The sequence below is a fragment of the Pelophylax lessonae genome, assembly GCF_965119305.1.
Source record: "Pelophylax lessonae genome assembly, chromosome: 10".
Taxonomy (NCBI): domain Eukaryota; kingdom Metazoa; phylum Chordata; class Amphibia; order Anura; family Ranidae; genus Pelophylax; species Pelophylax lessonae.
Window position 1 is genome coordinate 148669382 of NC_138777.1, and position 17446 is coordinate 148686827.

General features: G+C 42.9%; 1 protein-coding gene across 1 annotated transcript in view; it reads left to right on the top strand.

The window, feature by feature from the left end:
* PACS1 (phosphofurin acidic cluster sorting protein 1) overlaps positions 1-17446 on the top strand; it is a 550726-nt gene that overhangs the window by 380149 nt on the left and 153131 nt on the right. The window lies entirely within an intron of this gene.

A 17446-nucleotide genomic window follows, 5' to 3' on the forward strand; every position in this document is an offset into this window, starting at 1 on the left:
ACCTATGATCCATCCGGAAAGTATTCATAGCGCTTCACTTTTTCCACATTTTGTTATGATACAGCCTAATTCCAAAATGGAATAAATGTATTATTTTCCTCTAAATTCTACAAACAATATTCCATAATGACAACATGAAAGAAGTTGGTTTGAAATCTTTGCAAATTTATTACAAATAAAACACGAAAAAAAATCACATATGCAAAAGTATTCACAGCCTTTGCCATGACACTCAAAATTAAGCTCAGGTGCATCCTGTTTCCACTGATCATCCTTGAGATGTTTTTACAACTTCCCAGAACAGTCTTCCTAGAGTGGTCCGCTCGGCCTAACTGAGCTTTGGGGAAGAAGGGCCTAAGTCAGGGAGGTGACCAAGAACCCGATGATCACTCTGACAGAGATCCAGCTTTTCTTTGTGGAGAGAGGAGAACCTTTCAGAGAAACAACCATCTATGCAGCACTCCACCAATCAGGCCTGTATGGTAGCGTGGCCAGACAGAAGCCACTCCTCCGTAAAAGGCACATTACAGCCTGCCTGGAGTTTGCCAAAAGGCACCTGAAGGACTCTCAGACCATAAGAAACAATATAATCTGGTCTGATGAAACACAGATTAAACTCTTTGGGCTGAATGGTAAGTGTCATGTCTGGAGGAAATCAGGCTCACCCCCCTGGCCAATAATATCCCTACAGTGAAGCATGGTGGTGGCATCATCAAGCTGTGGGGATGTTTTTCAGCGACAGGAATTAGGAGACTGGTCAGGATTGAGGGAAAGATGAATGCATCAATGTCCAGAGACATCCTTGACTCTGGACCTCAGACCGGGGAGAAGGTTCATCTTCCTACAGGACAAGAACCCTAAGCACACAGCCAAGATAACAAAGGAGTGGTACGAGACAACTCTGTAAATGTCCTTAAGTGGCCCAGACTTGAACCTGAATGAACATCTCTGGAGAGATTTGAAAATGGCTGTGCACCGACGTTCCCCATCCAACCTGATGGAGCGTGAGTGGTCTTGCAAAGAAGAATGGGAGAAACTGCCCAAAATCAGGCGTGCCAAACTTTTAGCATCATACTCAAAAAGACTTGAGGCTGTAATTGTTGCCTAAGGTGCTTAAACAAAGTATTGCGCAAAGGCTGTAAATACTTATATACATGGGATTTTTTTTTTTTTTTCTTAATAAATTTGCAAAGAATTCAAACAAACTTATTTCACATTGTCATTATGGGGTATTGTTTGTAGAATTTTGAGAAAAATAATACATTTAATTACTTTTGGAATAAGGCTGTAACATAACAAAATGTGGAAAAAGTGAAGCGCTGTGAATACTTTCCGGATGCACTGTACTTAGATCAAGAGTTATTAGGTTAGTTTTGAGGGCTTACGTGTCAAAATAAGGTTAAGGGTTAGGTTAAACAAGAAAAAAAAAAGAAAACCTGGAGGGGGAAAAACCTTTTTCCTCCAAATTTGTTTTATCATTTATTTATTTTCCAAAGCCGTTATTTGTCTATGACTTGGTAAATAAACTTTATAAAATGAAAAACCTTAATGAAAGATTTCTTAGACTTTAGGTAAAGTCTGAAATTATTGAAAGTTCTCTCAGCTGAAGACAAGCAAATTCTGGAATATAATTCAAGTAACACTGTACTTCTCAATGCAGTTCTCAAACAAGAGACACATTTCTGTCACTAGGGGGTACTGCAGGGAAAAGGCTCCAATTTAGTTTGCTTATGGGCTCCATCCTTTGCAGTAAGTCCCCTCCTTACAAATTAGTTTTGTTTCAGTATCTTGTTCGTAAGTCCAGTTTGTTCGTAAGTCCCACAAAGATCAGCACTTGCAGACAAATGCTGTGAGCGCTGATCGGCGTGTTCTGGCAGGGGGAGGGGAGTGTCCCCCCTGTGTGTTCGGCACATCGCGGATCTGGCAGACAGATTATTGTGTGGGGCTGGGGATGACCCAGCGGTCATGGTGCATGTGGGCACTAATGAAAAAGTAAAAGTAAGGTGGAGGATCCTAAAGAACGATTTCAGGGACTTAGGTAATAGATTGAGGAATAGGACCTCCAAGGTGGTTTTCTCTGAAATACTGCCTGTACCTCGCCACACAAGAGAGGCAGAAGGAGATTAGGGAACTTAACAAGTGGCTGAGGAATCGGTGTAGGAAGGAGGAGTTTGGGTTCCTGGAGAACTGGGCTGACTTCTCATTCGGCTACCGGCTCTTTAGTAAGGAGGGGCTGCACCTTAATGGCGACGGTACAGCTCTTTTTAGGAGAAAGAGGGCCACCAAGTTGGAGGGGCTTTTAAACTAGGAGATGGGGGGGGAGGGCTCAGAAGAAGAGTCAGTCAGGAGGGAGCAAAGGACTGAAGGCAGTTGTAGGGTCAGCAGCGACAGTAGGTCCATAATGTCAATTATAGTAAATAAAGGGGGAATTAACCGCACTAAAGGATGTGAATTAAAATTAAACAGCAGCAACTTCCAGTGTGACCACACCCTAAAGAATTATGTAAATTAAGTTGCGCTAAGTATGATCAATGGAGGTATAAAGTCCACAAAGTCCCAACAATGATTGAAGATGACAATATCCTGGAAGTAATCCTAGACCAGACTCCCTTAAGGGTATACGCTTACCAGATTAAGGTAAGAAAGAAGCGGATGTTCTCTTATCTCTTGTCACCTTGATAGAAGATCCAGGCCCGCGTGAGCAGTAGACTCAATGGTCATTGGATCATGAAAAAAATGTAAACATACGCAATAGCGTAAAAACCCAACAACTAGGTAAATTATCACCTCAGTGTGACTTATAAATTGGAGTGTGTATAAATAGAGCCACCACCAAGATATACTGGTATTAGTGAGCTAATGTGAAGAAAAAAATATGAGATATATACCCCTTACCAAAGATAGATAAGGGTATATGCAAAAAACAATTAATGTGTTCCAGTTGAAGTTGCCTCTTACCAGACGACAATATTCAAAAGCCCAAGTGAAAAGAAACAATGTTGAAGAAAATAGGTTTTGAACCATCACCAGCTAAATCAGCCTCTTACCAAATGGAAAATAAAGACAAGTGTGTACAGATCAATCCAATGTGACAGCAGGATTCAATGCCAAAAAGCACCAGCAGGGGTCGCCTCTTACCAGATAATTAAAAATTTTTTGAAAACGTCATCTGTGACGAAACGTCGGCAGGGCACGGCGTACTGAAGTCATCCGATCGCGACCTAGAGAGTGCGGGCGAGCGAAGCTGTCCGGCCGGCGACTGTACATTATCTGCTCAACCCTTCCTGGTTTATTGTAAGTGTACCCCATTTTTTACCTGAATAAATTGTATGGTTTTACGCTATGGGAGCCTCTTCCTTTCTTTTTGATTGGTGAATCTTTGGATGTTTCCGAGGACCAGTCTTTCGATTCCATGTTCGGGCCACCTATACTGATTGTTATACAGGCTTTGCTGAAATAATTATCTGGTAAGAGGCGACCCCTGCTGGTGCTTTTTGGCATTGAATCCTGCTGTCACATTGGATTGATCTGTACACACTTGTCTTTATTTTCCATTTGGTAAGAGGCTGATTTAGCTGGTGATGGTTCAACACCTATTTTCTTCAACATTGTTTCTTTTCACTTGGGCTTTTGAATATTGTCATCTGGTAAGAGGCAACTTCAACTGGAACACATTAATTGTTTTTTGCATATACCCTTATCTATCTTTGGTAAGGGGTATATATCTCATATTTTTTTCTTCACATTAGCTCACTAATACCAGTATATCTTGGTGGTGGCTCTATTTATACACACTCCAATTTATAAGTCACACTGAGGTGATAATTTACCTAGTTGTTGGGTTTTACGCTATTGCGTATGTTTAAATTTTTTTCATGATCCAATGACCATTGAGTCTACTGCTCACGCGTGCCTGGATCTTCTATCAAGGTGACAAGACATAAGAGAACATCCGCTTCTTTCTTACCTTAATCTGGTAAGCGTATACCCTTAAGGGAGTCTGGTCTAGGATTACATCCAGTATATTGTCATCTTCAATCATTGTTGGGACTTTGTGGACTTTATACCTCCATTGATCATACTTAGCGCAACTTAATTTACATAACACCATAATGTCAATTGGCAGGTCTGTGCGGGAAAACCTCAGACCAAACAGGAATAAACATAACCACCAATCACGTTTAACTTCCGTAAAACTAAGAGGGGTATATGCTAATGCCAGGAGCCTAGCTAATAAAATGGATGAGCTGGAAATGTTAGTACATGAGGATGACATAGACCTTGTGGGAATAACAGAGACTTGGTTCAACCCCTCACACGACTGGCTGGCCAATATCCAAGGGTATTCGGTGTACCGGAAGGACAGGGTAGGAAAAAGAGGGGGAGGGGTATGTCTCTATGTCAAGAACAATGTAAAGGTGATAGAGAGGAGTGACATTACGGAAGGGACGAGCATGGATTTAGAATCTGTGTGGGTAGAACTCCATAGGGAAGGAGAAAAGGGAAAAGTAATTGTGGGGGTTTGCTATAGGCCACCTAAACAAGGGGAGGAAGTAGAGCTGGAATTTTTAGCACTACTGGGTAAATAGGCAAAACTGGGATCAGTCATCATATTGGGGGACTTCAATTATCCCGACATTGACTGGGAACAGGGGACTACACTCACAGAAGGCCCGTGTATTCACAGAAACCTTGCAGGATAATTACATGTCACAGTTGGTGGACTCTCCGACTAGAGAAAACGCAGTCCTGGATCTATTGATCACTAATGACCCAGACATAATCTCGGAGGTAGGAGTCCAGGACTACCTGGGCTCTAGCGATCACAGGATGATCACATTTAGTGTAAATAACAATATAACAAAGCAAGTGGGGAACATAAGAACCCTAAACTTCAGAAGGGCAAACTTTTCAAAATTGTACTCATTGATGGAAAGGGTAAACTGGGACCAAACCCTGGGATCACTGACCACAGAGGAAAAATGGGAATGCTTTAGGAACATATTAAGCAAATGCATCTTGCAGTGCATTTCTATGGGAAATAAATTTAGAAGAGACAAAGCCAAACCTGGCTGGCTAAACCGTAGCGTTAAAAACTTATTAGGGGAAAAAATTTGGCCTTCAAGAAATAGAAATCAGAGGGCACAGTATCGGCTTTCGAGCAATACAAGGAGGCAAATAAGAAAAGTAAACACGAAATCAAGATGGCTAAAATCAACTTTGAGAGACAAATAGCGGAGGATAGTAAAAAAAAACAAAGAAATTCTTTAAATATATCAACAGCAAAAAAACTAGGGCAGAGCATATTGCACACATAATTAACGATGATGGGAGGATGGTTACAGAGGACACTGAAAAAGCAACCGTGCTGAATGCTTTTTTTCTCGTCAGTCTTTACACAGGAAAAAGAGGGGTACACTGACCATGACTGTATGGTTAGTAGTAATACACAGGGCTTGCCACTATGGCTAACAGAGGGTGAAATCAGGGAAAGGCTGGATAAACTAAACACAAACAAATCACCAGGCCCGGATGGCGTACATCCGAGAGTACTCAAGGAACTCAGTAAGGTTATATTTAGACCACTGTTCCTGATCTTTGCTGACAGTATTAGGACAGGAAATGTACCAGGGGATTGGAGGAAAGCTAACGTGATTCCGATATTCAAAAAGGGGCAGAGGCATATCCCGGGAAATTATAGGCCTGTCAGTTTGACATCAATAGTATGTAAGCTTCTGGAGGGGATGATAAGGGACTATATCGTAGAGTTTGCTAAAGACAACAACATCATCAGCAGTAATCAGCACGGGTTTACAAATGGGCGTTCTTGTCAAACCAATCTCCTAACATTCTACGAGGAGTTGAGCTGTGAGCTAGATAGGGGCAGACCAGTAGACGTGGTGTACTTGGATTTCGCTAAGGCATTTGATACAGTTCCCCACAAGCGCTTAATTTATAAAATAAGGTCTGCAGGTATCGACAGCAGGGTTTGCTCTTGGATACGGAACTGGCTAAAAGGGCGTGTCCAAAGGGTGGTAATAAACAGCGCATACTCAGACTGGTCTGAGGTAGTAAGCGGGCTGCCCCAGGGCTCAGTCCTGGGACCAGCCTTGTTCAATTTATTCATAAACAGCATTGAGGACGGGATCAGTAGTTCGTTATCAATTTTTTCAGATGACACAAAATTGGCCAGGGCAATAACTGCACAGCATGAAGCAGATATCCTACAGAATGACCTGGACAAAATGAGTGGGCAACGACATGACAAATGAGGTTTAATGTGGAAAAGTGTAAGGTTTTGCACTTGGGGACTAAAAACATAAAAACACAATACACGTTAGGAGGGGAACCCTTGGGGGAATCAAAAATGGAGAAGGATCTGGGAGTCTTGGTTGATGATAGATTAGGCAACAGCATGCAATGTCAAGCGGCAGCTGCCAAAGCCAGCAGAATATTAGCATGCATAAAGAAAGGGATGTATTCCAGTGATACGACTATATTCCTTCCACTTTATAAAACTCTGGTCCGACCGCATCTGGAGTATTCTGTCCAGTTCTGGTCGCCAGTCCTCATGAGGGATGTGTTGGAGCTGGAGAGAGTCCAGAGAAGGGCAACTAAACTGATTAGGGGGTTGGAGGACCTTAATTATGAAGAGCGTCTGCAATCGCTCGATTTATTCTCCCTGGAGAAGAGACGCCTGAGAGGGAACATGATGGCAATTTATAAATATCTCAATGGGGATCTCAGCTTAGAAAAAAAGCTGTTCAGTCGAAGGGATTGCATGAGGACACGAGGGCATACAATGCGATTAGAGGAGAAGCGTTTTAACCTCAGGCAACGTGGGGGGTTCTTTACTGTTAGGGCTACAAGATTGTGGAATTCTCTACCACAAGAGGTGGTTTCTGCGGGAAGTATGGTGGCTTTCAAAAGACTCTTAGACGTACATCTCAAGGATCAGGACATTCAGGGCTATGTGAGATGATTACAGCCACACACACTACACAGGTTGAACTGGATGGACTATTGTCTTTATTCAACCTCACCTACTATGCAACTATGTAACTTGGAATTAAATAAGAACCATAATGAAAGTGCAAGTAGCAGAGTTCTCATTCAAGAAACATTATTTATGCTGTTTCTTGATCATCACAAGGGGAAGAGTTACTAAAACTGGTACAGAATAACACCTAGAAACTGATTGGTTACTATGCACAGCTGCACCAGTTTTAGTACATTTTAGTAAAGGAAGTGCCTCATCCTCACAGCATCTTAAAGTAAAGAAGTATTGCGTGCAAACCACTGCCTCCCAAAAATACACAATACCTTAATTCCTAGATAAAATGACATCTGAAAATCAGGAGAAAATTGATCAAGCTCTTGCAAGAGCAATATATGCTTCTGGATCATTGTTGTCAATAACTGAAAATGGAAATAAAAAAGGTGTATCTCTGCGCTGTGGTGGGGTGGCAGCTGACATATATAAGTAATATACCAAACTTATAAATAATCTTAAAAGGCGCCAAAATTGAATGAACAACAATGAAATATGAATACTGGGTTATAAATGGACAACATATAATAAAATCCAAAAAAGTGCTAAAGTGAAAAAAAATTATATATAGAAGTCCAATCTTGAATGAAAATCGGCAATAAAAAAACCACTATAGTGAAAAATATAGATTTAGATGCACAGTCCCATTGGTGAAAGCGCAAAGTTCAGAGCAAAGATGTGCACAAAAAATTAGTGGTGACTTGAAAAGTGAAGAAGTGATCCAGTACATTGCTCTGGAATCAACCACCACACCCCTGGGAAATGGACACTTAACAGAAAACCTGGCTGCCGTTACAGCAGCAAACACACACTCCGTGTAGATCTGCCATCTGTTGTGGAATAGGCTGTTCAGCAACTCGTGCCATCCAGATATACAGTATCTCACAAAAGTGAATATACCCCTCAAATGTTTGTATATATTTTATTATATCTTTTCATGTGACAACACTGAAGAAATGACACTTTGCTACAATGTAAAATAGTGAGTGTAGAGCTTGTATTACAGTATAAATTTGCTGTCCCCTCAAAAAAACTCAACACACAGCCAATAATGTCTAAACCGCTGGCAACAAAAGTGAGTACACCCCTAAGTGAAAATGTGCAAATTGGGCCCAAAGTGTCAATATTTTGTGTTGCCACCATTATTTTCCACCACTCCCTTAACCTTCTTGGATTAACCAGAGCTTCACAGGTTGCCACTGGAGTCCTCTTCCCCTCCTCCATGACGACATCACAGAGCAGTTGGATGTTTGAGACCTTGCACTCCTCCACCTTCCGTTTGAGGATGCCCTACAGATGCTCAATAGGGTTTAGGCCTGGAGATATGCCTCGGCCAGTCCATCACCTTTACCCTCAGCTTCTTTAGCAAGGTAGTGGTCGTCTTGGAGGTGTGTTTGGGGTCGTTATCATGTTGGAATACTGCCCTGCAGCCTAGTCTCCAAAGGGATGGGATCATGCTCTGCTTCAGTATGTCACAGTACATATTGACATTCATGGTTCCCTCAATAAACTGTAGCTCCCCAGTGCCGGCAGCACTCATGCAGCCCCACACCATAACAATCCCACCACCATGCTTAACTGTAGGCAAGACACACTTGTCTTTGTACTCCCCACCTGGTTGCTGCCACACACACTTCACACCATCTGAACTAAATACGTTTATCTTGGTCTCATCAGACCACAGGACATGGCTCCAGTAAACCATGTCCTTAGTCTTCTTGTCTTAAGCAAACTTTTTGCAGGCTTTCTTGTGCATCATCTTTAGAAGAGGCTTCCTTCTGGGATGACAGCCATGCAGACTATTTTGATGCAGTGTGCGGCATATGGTCTGAGCACTGAGAGGCTGACCTCCAACCCCTTCAACCTCTGCAGCAATGCTAGCAGCACTCATGTGGCTATTTCCCAAAGACAACCTCTGGATATGACGCTGAGCACGTGCACTCAACCTCTTTGGTCGACCATGGCGAGGCCTGTTTTGAGTGGAACCTTTCCTGTTAAACCACTGTATGGTCTTGGTCACTGTGCTGCAGCTCAGTTTCAGGGTCTTGGCAATCTTCTTATAGATTAGACCATCTTTATGTAGAGCAACAATTCTTTTTTTATTAGATCCTCAGAGAGTTATTTGCCATGAGATGCCATGTTGAACTTCCAGTGACCAGTATGAGAGAGTGAGAGCGATAACACCAAATTTAACACACCTGCTCCCCATTCACACCTGAGATCTTGTAACACTAATGAGTCATATGACACTGGGGAGGGAAAATGGCTAATTGTTCCCAGTTTGGACATTGTCACTTAGGGGTGTACTCACTTTTGTTGCCAGCGGTTTAGACATTAATGGTTGTGTTATTTTGAGTGGACAGCAAATTTACACTGTTATACAAGCTGTACACTCACTACTTTACATTGTAGCAAAGTGTAATTTCTTCAGTGTTGTCACATGAAAAGATATAATCAAATATTTACACAACGTGAGGGGTTTAGTCACTTTTGTGAGATACTGTAGCTATGGTAAACAAAGCTCACCAGGAGCCAGATGAATTCTCCATAGTGTAGTATTTATTGGATGTGTATGTTAAAAGCCAAATATAAATAAATCATAAAACAATATGACAATGGGTGCCACTACCGACTTGGTATCAGTGGCCTGACATCAGCACTAGTGTCTCTTCCCCCAATAACTGAAAATGCATATTGACAGGAAGCTTTTAAATTATTATGAGGATAAGGGGGTGGTTACCTTTTTTTTTTGTGTATAGTTGAAATGTTCTTGTTCCATTTGTAATAAGAAATACAATTTTAAAAAGCAAGTTAATTTTATTTCTTGAATTGAATGAGTTGTATATTTTATTTTAAACTTACAGTAATATTTTTATATATACCGCATTTCATGTCCCCAGTGCAACGAAATGACTTTCAATTTGTAAAACTACTCCACTGTGAATTTTTGTTTTTCAGTTTTTCCCAGAAATTTCAATTTTATCCGGGAAATAAACAGGGGAAAATTTTTTCTTTTTTTTTGTGGTTTCAAAGTTTCTGGAAAGTTTACATTTGTACCCCGCGCAATATATAGTTCTCCCATTTGAAGTGTCTGGCCTCTTGAATTTTCACAAAGGTCTTGGCCCCCGGCCTATCCTTTATTTTGTTCTCATTGTGTTCACGTTGTGGCATACCTGGATGACCTGATATTGAAACCACGTTTCAGTATGGCTCAACTGTTGCAAGCCTTCACTTGAATACTCAGCCTACAAAAATCTACATTGACTCCCAACGCATCACTTGGAGCACCTAGGCCTTGCCCTGGACACAACCGTGACGTAACCATCCAGCACCCCGCTTAAGTGCTTCCGTCGGTGTACCGCTTCCTCCAGTCTGGACATACTAACCAGATATTATAGCCGCAGCATACAAGACTAGCCGGAAATAGCTTGTGTGAGAACTGGAACTGTTTATTGGAAACTCACACAGAATATATATTACACCAGGTCAGGTGAGCCTGATCACATTATTGTATGCAAAGGGAACTGTATACAGAAATCTATTTAACATACCTAAACAACGACGAACATAAACTATGATACTCCCCCTCTAGCAGCTGATAACTTACAGTGATATACTTAACATGCGCTAATTAACTAGGCACTTAAACCAGCCTAGGGGGAGGGGACAGTACTAGCAGACAGACAGAAACAATAGGACAGTGGGAATGCACACCGAAGAGGCACATGCTAGGGAAATTATACAATGGGACAAAGACACACAACACCTTAATAAACACACTATAGCGGGAGACCTACTTACAATAAACACATTTTGGCAGGGGACCCCAGTGGTCTAAGTGGAATACATCAACATCTACAGTCATTTCTGGTTTGAGGCATAGAGGCGATCCCTGTTACCTCCGTGGGATGTCAATATGGTGTCTGTTCTTCAAAAGCCTCCTTTTGAGAACATTAGGGAGATTTCTCTGCTTTCCTTGTCGCAGAAGGTTGCCTTCTTAGTGGCTATTACTTCTGCTCGGAGAGTATCTGAGTTGGCGGCGCTGTCCTGTCCACCTTATTTGGTGGTCCACAGGGATAAAGTGGTCCTCCAACCTAATCCGTCTTTTTTCCCTAAGATGGTGTTTGATTTTCACCTTAATGAAAACATTGTGTTGCCTTCCTTATGTCCTAAGACTAAGCATCCCAAGGAAATTGCCTTGAACTCCCTGGATGCGGTCCTGGCGATAAGAGTTTATTTGGCGGTTACTGAGTCCTTTAGAGAATTGAACTCTTTGTTCTTACGGAAGGTCCTCGCAAAGGTTTGTCTGCGTCTGCTGCGACCATTTCGAGATGGATCAGGCAGACGGTTTTGTTCAGGCTTATTCCATCAAGGGTCAGGTTCCTCCTTTCCCTGTGAAGGCGCATTCTACTAGAGCGCTGAGTTACTCTTGGGCTTTCGCCATGAGGCCTCGGTTATACAAGTTTGTAAGGCAGCGACTTGGTCGTCTGTGCATACGTTTACTAAATTCTACAAGGTAGATTTGTTGGCATCTTTGGATGTCTCTTTTGGCCGCAAGGTTTTTCAGGCTGCTGTTTCGTAAGAGAATGTTTTTGTTTTTCTTAGGGGTCTTTACCTGAGTGAGCTCTTGTTGTTTGGTTGAGCTTCATGTTACCCAGTTGGTTAAGTTTAGCCTTTTGGAATTTACGTTACTTTCCGGTTGCGTTCTTCCCACCCCTCATGCCTACACTGCTTTGTGATGTCCCATTCAGCTGATGAAGATCAGGCTGCGTCTGTCGATGGACGATAGAGAAAATAGGATTTTTGTAAGATTTTACCTTAAAATCTTTTTTTATTCTGGAGTCCATCGACAGACTCAGCACTTGAACCTCTTATTTGGGGATGATTTTTTTCTTCACCGGTGGGTTATGCCTGCGGGGACAGCCCCGTGGGTGTGTACATGTAAAATTTTGTACTGCCTAGACTACTCCTGCAGGGGGGCAGCATAACCCATTCAGCTGATGATCAGGCTGCGTCTATCGATTGGATTTCAGAGAAAAAGATTTTACGGTAAGATCTTACAAAAATCATATTTTTTTGTACACACTGTAAAATCCTTTTTCTGAGTTCATCAAGGCACACCGGTCCCACCCCTGTGTTTTTATGATCTCTCCTCCAAGTGTTCATTACCCCAACATTTCATATTCATGATATGTCTATTTTACTGTGTACTTGTGTTAAAGTATCCTGTTCTCTTTGTATTGCTTCCTTTGTGTGAAATGGCCGGTGATCTGCTAGTCCCTCTGCTTTCCCATTTTAGAGGTGAAAATATTTTTATTGTCAACAAATCATTATTAAACAAGTCATGTATTACAGACAATACAGTTCGTAGTATTTAAAGATTGGAGAAATAATTAAGGGTCAACAACTCCAAAATGACGCGTCTGTAAGCATTAATATTTTGAAACCTCAAGTAAACCGGTAACAGACTATCACTTTAAGCGAGCAGGAGCCATCACTCCTCGCCCAAACTGGAGTAAAGCAAGGTGCTGTGCTGATTTTAATTGTCATCTGCCATTCATAAAAGGAGGAGAGAGGAGGGAAGTGATCCGTTTTAAGTAATAGATAAAAGGGTCTGTAAGAAAAGTGAGTCCTTCAGTGTGAGTAAGGGGTAGGAAAGGAAAAAAAGAAGGGGGGGGGGGGGGAGTACAGCAAAGGTATCGGGAGGTGTGCCATTCTGTAAGTATGAAACTGTCATGAACGATGGAACCAGGAGAGGCTACATCTGAACCCCCGACCACGTAGGTCAATGTAGGGAACAAAAAGCATTTATATATGAAGAGGAAAGCATATTTAAGGGAGTTTGATGAGGAGACATGGGTCCAAACAAGAAATGGGGCCATAAATTTAGCAGAATTGTTATCCCGTGCCAATATCTCTTCCATACGCATATGTCATTCATTGTTGAGACCCAGGCGGCCGGAGGTGGTGTCTTTTCCGTCTTCCAATATAATGGTAAAAGCTAACGAGCTGCCGACAAAAAGAAGCATAGTAAGCTCCGTGTTTGGGCAGTCGTAGGGCCAGGTTGCATTGAGAGGAGAGCAATTGCTGGGGTAGGTAACAAAGTGTCATCATAGATTGTATTATAAACGGTAAATACCTGATTCCAGAAGGGTCGGATCCCCTCGCATTCCCACCAGATGTGCAAATATGTTCCGGTTGCTCTGTTACAAAGCCAGCATGAGTCCGGGGGGGCAGGAAAGATTTTATGTAGTGTCGATGGGTCCCTATACCATTGTGAGATTATTTTAAAGGTCTTTTCTTGTGTGTAGCATGATATGGAGGACTTATGTGTGAAAAGAAAGGAGGTTTGCCATTCAGTTCTGGTGAATGTCCTACCCAAGTCCCTAGACCATGACGCAGTGTAGGCAGGTAAATCAGGTTGAGTGAGTGTCTGAAGTGGGCAATATAGGGAGGATAAAAGATGTCCGGGTATTTAATGGAGAGAGCAGTCGTTCAAACTCTGTAAGTGGTCGATGTATGTTAGAGGAAAGAGACTGGTATTTAGAGAAAGACGCAAGATGTAGGGAGGTCAGCCAATCAGGCATTCCATGAGAGGTGACCGGCACACCCTGTTGGGGGTGTATGAAGCGATGTGCAACCAGCCAGGAGTCTCAGGTGAATGCACCGACTATAGTGGCGTCACCACCCAAGGGAAAGGCCGGGTTATCAAATAATGGTGAGAATGGCGTCAGATCAGATGAAAGAATAAAGCATAGTCCCTTTTTGTACCAGAGTTTGAGTGCGGAATGTGTCAGCGGGGAGATAGGGTGCAGATGAGACAATTCTTGGTTATAGCCCCACAGAAGTGCTTGATGGTCTACTGGGTAGGTCTTGTTCAACCATGGTGGAGGCCTTCGTGAAGGGTCGGGGAAACCATTCTACAATGCGCGCCATTATAGCGGCTTTATGATAAAGCTGGAAGCCTGGAGCAGCCGCCCCTCCCTGTGGATTTGGGATAGTAAGTAATTTATATCTAACCCTCGAGAGACCCCGGTTCCAGATGATGCAGATAGAAATAGACCGTAAGGAAGAAAAGAATGGTTTGGGGACTACGATGGGGATTGTTTGAAAAAGGTAAAGTAATTTAGGTGAGGTATCCATTTTTAAAATGTTGCTGCAGCCCAGCCAAGGCAATGAGGTGTTTCCACATGACTCCAGGTCTTTTCTAATCCGAGATAAAAGGGGGCGTAGTTTAGGGGATATAATTTAGATAAATCAGCTGGGATCGTAATTCCTAAATACGAAATGCCTTTAGATTGTCATTGGAAGAAAAAATTAGAACGAAGTTGGGACATCGTGGTTTCCGGTGGGGACATATTGAGGGCCTCGGTCTTGGAGATGTTGAGTTTGAAATTGCCAAACGACCCAAATCTAGTAAATTTGTGAAATAGAGAGGGGAGAGAGGTGTGAGTGTTCTGTATGTAGACTAACAGGTCATCAGCAGACAATGACATTTTATGATGGTAAGAAGGAGTAAGCATACCTTGTATTGAGTTGTTTTGTCGAATGGCGCACGCCAGGTATTCTATCACTATAACAAAGAGAGGGGGCACCCCTGGCGAATACCATTAGAAATTCGGAATGGGTCAGATGAAGAGCCATTTACAAGGACAGAGGCTGTGGGATGAGAATAGAGGGACATCACTTTGGTAATGAAAATGGTTCCTAGGCCCAATTGCTCCAGGGTGAGGCGTAGAACTCGCATATTGACTTTATCAAGCACCTTTTCGGCAACAAAGGACAGGAGACAAGCTTTCAATCCTTGACGTTAAATATAGGAAATAAGATGTATTGTTTTGGTCGTGTTATCCCTCGCTTCGCGGCCCAGAACAAAGCCCACTTGGTCTCTATGTATGACCCCAGGTAGCAACGGGGATAAGCGATTGGCGAGTATCTTCGCAAAAAGTTTAATGTCAATATTCAACAAGGACATTGGATGATAACTGCTGCATTGTGAGGGATCTTTGCCAGGTTTCGGGAGGATGGATATGTTAGCTTTTAACAGATCTTTTGAGGTTGGCAGGATATCATCAATTGATATAAAGGCTTTAGGGAGTATAGGAGTGAGAAGGGGCGCAAAAGTCTTATAAAATCTGGGAGTAAACCCATCAGGACCAGGGGCTTTACCCACTTTCAGACCCTTAATGGCATTCAAGAATTTGAGCTCGGAAAGTGGTTTATCCAAATCTGAGGCAGCCAGTGGGTCAATCGTTGGAAGCGCGGTTTCTGAGATATAGGTCCGCATGTTGTCTTGCAAGGAAGCAAGGTTGTTTACTGGCGTGTTGGTTGGCAGATTGTAGAGGTGGGAGTAGTGTTGTTGAAAAGAAGATGAAATACCGTGTGTATTGTGGTGTTTGCCATTAATGGGATCTGTGACAAATGCAATAGTGTGACGTGGGGGTCTGGAGTGAAGAGTCTTCGCCATGTGTTTGCCACATTTGTTTGCCAAGGAGTAATGATGTGTACATGCTTTGTCGTGGGCAATCAGCGAGTGAGAGTACAGGAGCCGGAGCAAAGCTCGGCGAGCATTGGACAGGGCAACATATGTGGAGGGCGCCAGATCTTTTTTGTGGGCAGTTTCCAGAGCCGCAATAGTGGCGAGTAAACGGCTGATCTCAGCTGTTCTTGCCTTGTTCAAGCAGGAGCCCTGCTGAATAAGGATACCTCTAACGACGCATTTTAGAGCCTCCCATTGTGTAAGGGGGGAGTGGAATCCGTGGCATGATCTGAAATAAAGTATTGGATGGTTTGGGTGACCTCTGCCAAGCAGACAAAATCCCTAAGGAGATTATCGTTAAGACTCCAAGATGTACCCTTATGAATGGTCAGAGGTTGTGCAACTTTCAGTTGTACTGGGGCATGGTCTGACCAAAGGAGATGGCCTATGGAGGTTTGTGTTATATCTGAAGGGCTTCACATGTACTGTCACTTTAAGGCTGGCTCCACCCAGGAGTGATGACAAGGGTCAAGGGGCAGACTGGCCATCTTGGAGACATGTAGAGATGTATTGATATACAGAGCTGTCCTGTAATGCTGTACAGAGAGTACTGAATAAACACAGAGAATATAACAGTGGCGACGAGGATGGGATTTACAAGGTTACTATCCGTGTGAGAAAGGAAAAGAAAAAAAAAAAAAAACTCTGGATTGTCAGCTGAATACAAACACCCACAGAGCCCAGCAGGAAAATGTCATTGATCGGGACATTAAGTGAATTTGATGGAGAACAGACAACGTGAAGCTCCTGGATTGAGAGACTAGAACAATATTTTGCTGCAAATGCCATCCCAGGCGACAGGCAAGTAGCAGTATTTCTGACACTGGTTGGTACTAGGACATATGACACTCTTAGGGATCTCCTTTTCCCTGAAAAACCAGCAACTAAGACTTTGGCAGAGCTCCTGACACTGTTAGGGAATCTCTTCCAGCCTAAACCACTAGAGATTGCAGAAAGATTCAGGTTCTATCAGCGGCAGCAGCAGCCGGGTGAAGATATTAAGGCTCATGTGCTCGCCCTTCGCAGACTAGCCTCAACCTGTTCTTTTGGGGAGTATTTACCAACTGCACTGAGGGATAAGTTTGTCATGGGACTAAATATTGAGTCTAGCCAAAAGAGAACAGAGAAACAACAGAGAAAGATCTTACCCTTACAAAGGCAATTGAGATAGCTTCATTGATGGAAATGGCTGTGAAAGATACAGTGGCATTGAACCCCCAGAGCAGAAGGGAAGAGGTTTATTTTTTGAAACTTCAAAGCACGTTGGCATTGAGACTGATGCTTGGGGGGATTCTGAACTTTTGAACTCAGCTCCAACAGAGCCCTCCAGCCCTGGTCCAGAGGTCTGTTCACCCTCTGAGCTAGGAGATCCCCTCTTGGCCCCGCGGGTGTCCATTCCGGCCAGCCCTGCTTCCTCCGGCCTGGGTGCCCGTCCTCAACGACACTGTCGCCCTCCTGACCGGTTTCAAATGCAAGAGTGGTTACGAGACTTTCGACGGGCCCACCGAAAGTGATCCACTGCCATGTTCTCCCCGTAGCCTCCCTGGAAGTTGTTCTCACATCCGGACGCAGAAGAAGCCATGTAAATCTCCTGAGTTGGAGAACTGTATTGGACAATTATGAGTTACTGTTTTATGTCCTCGTTTTGTTGTTTTTTTTTGTTTTTTGTTTTTTTGTTGTTTTTTTTTAGGGATGGATCGAAGGTGTTATATCTGAAGGGTTTCACATGTACTGTCACTTTAAGGCTGGCCCAGGAGTGATGACAAGGGTCAAGGGGCAGAGTGGCCATCTTGGAGACATGTAGAGATGTATTGATATACAGAGCTGTCCTGTAATGCTGTACAGAGAGTACTGAA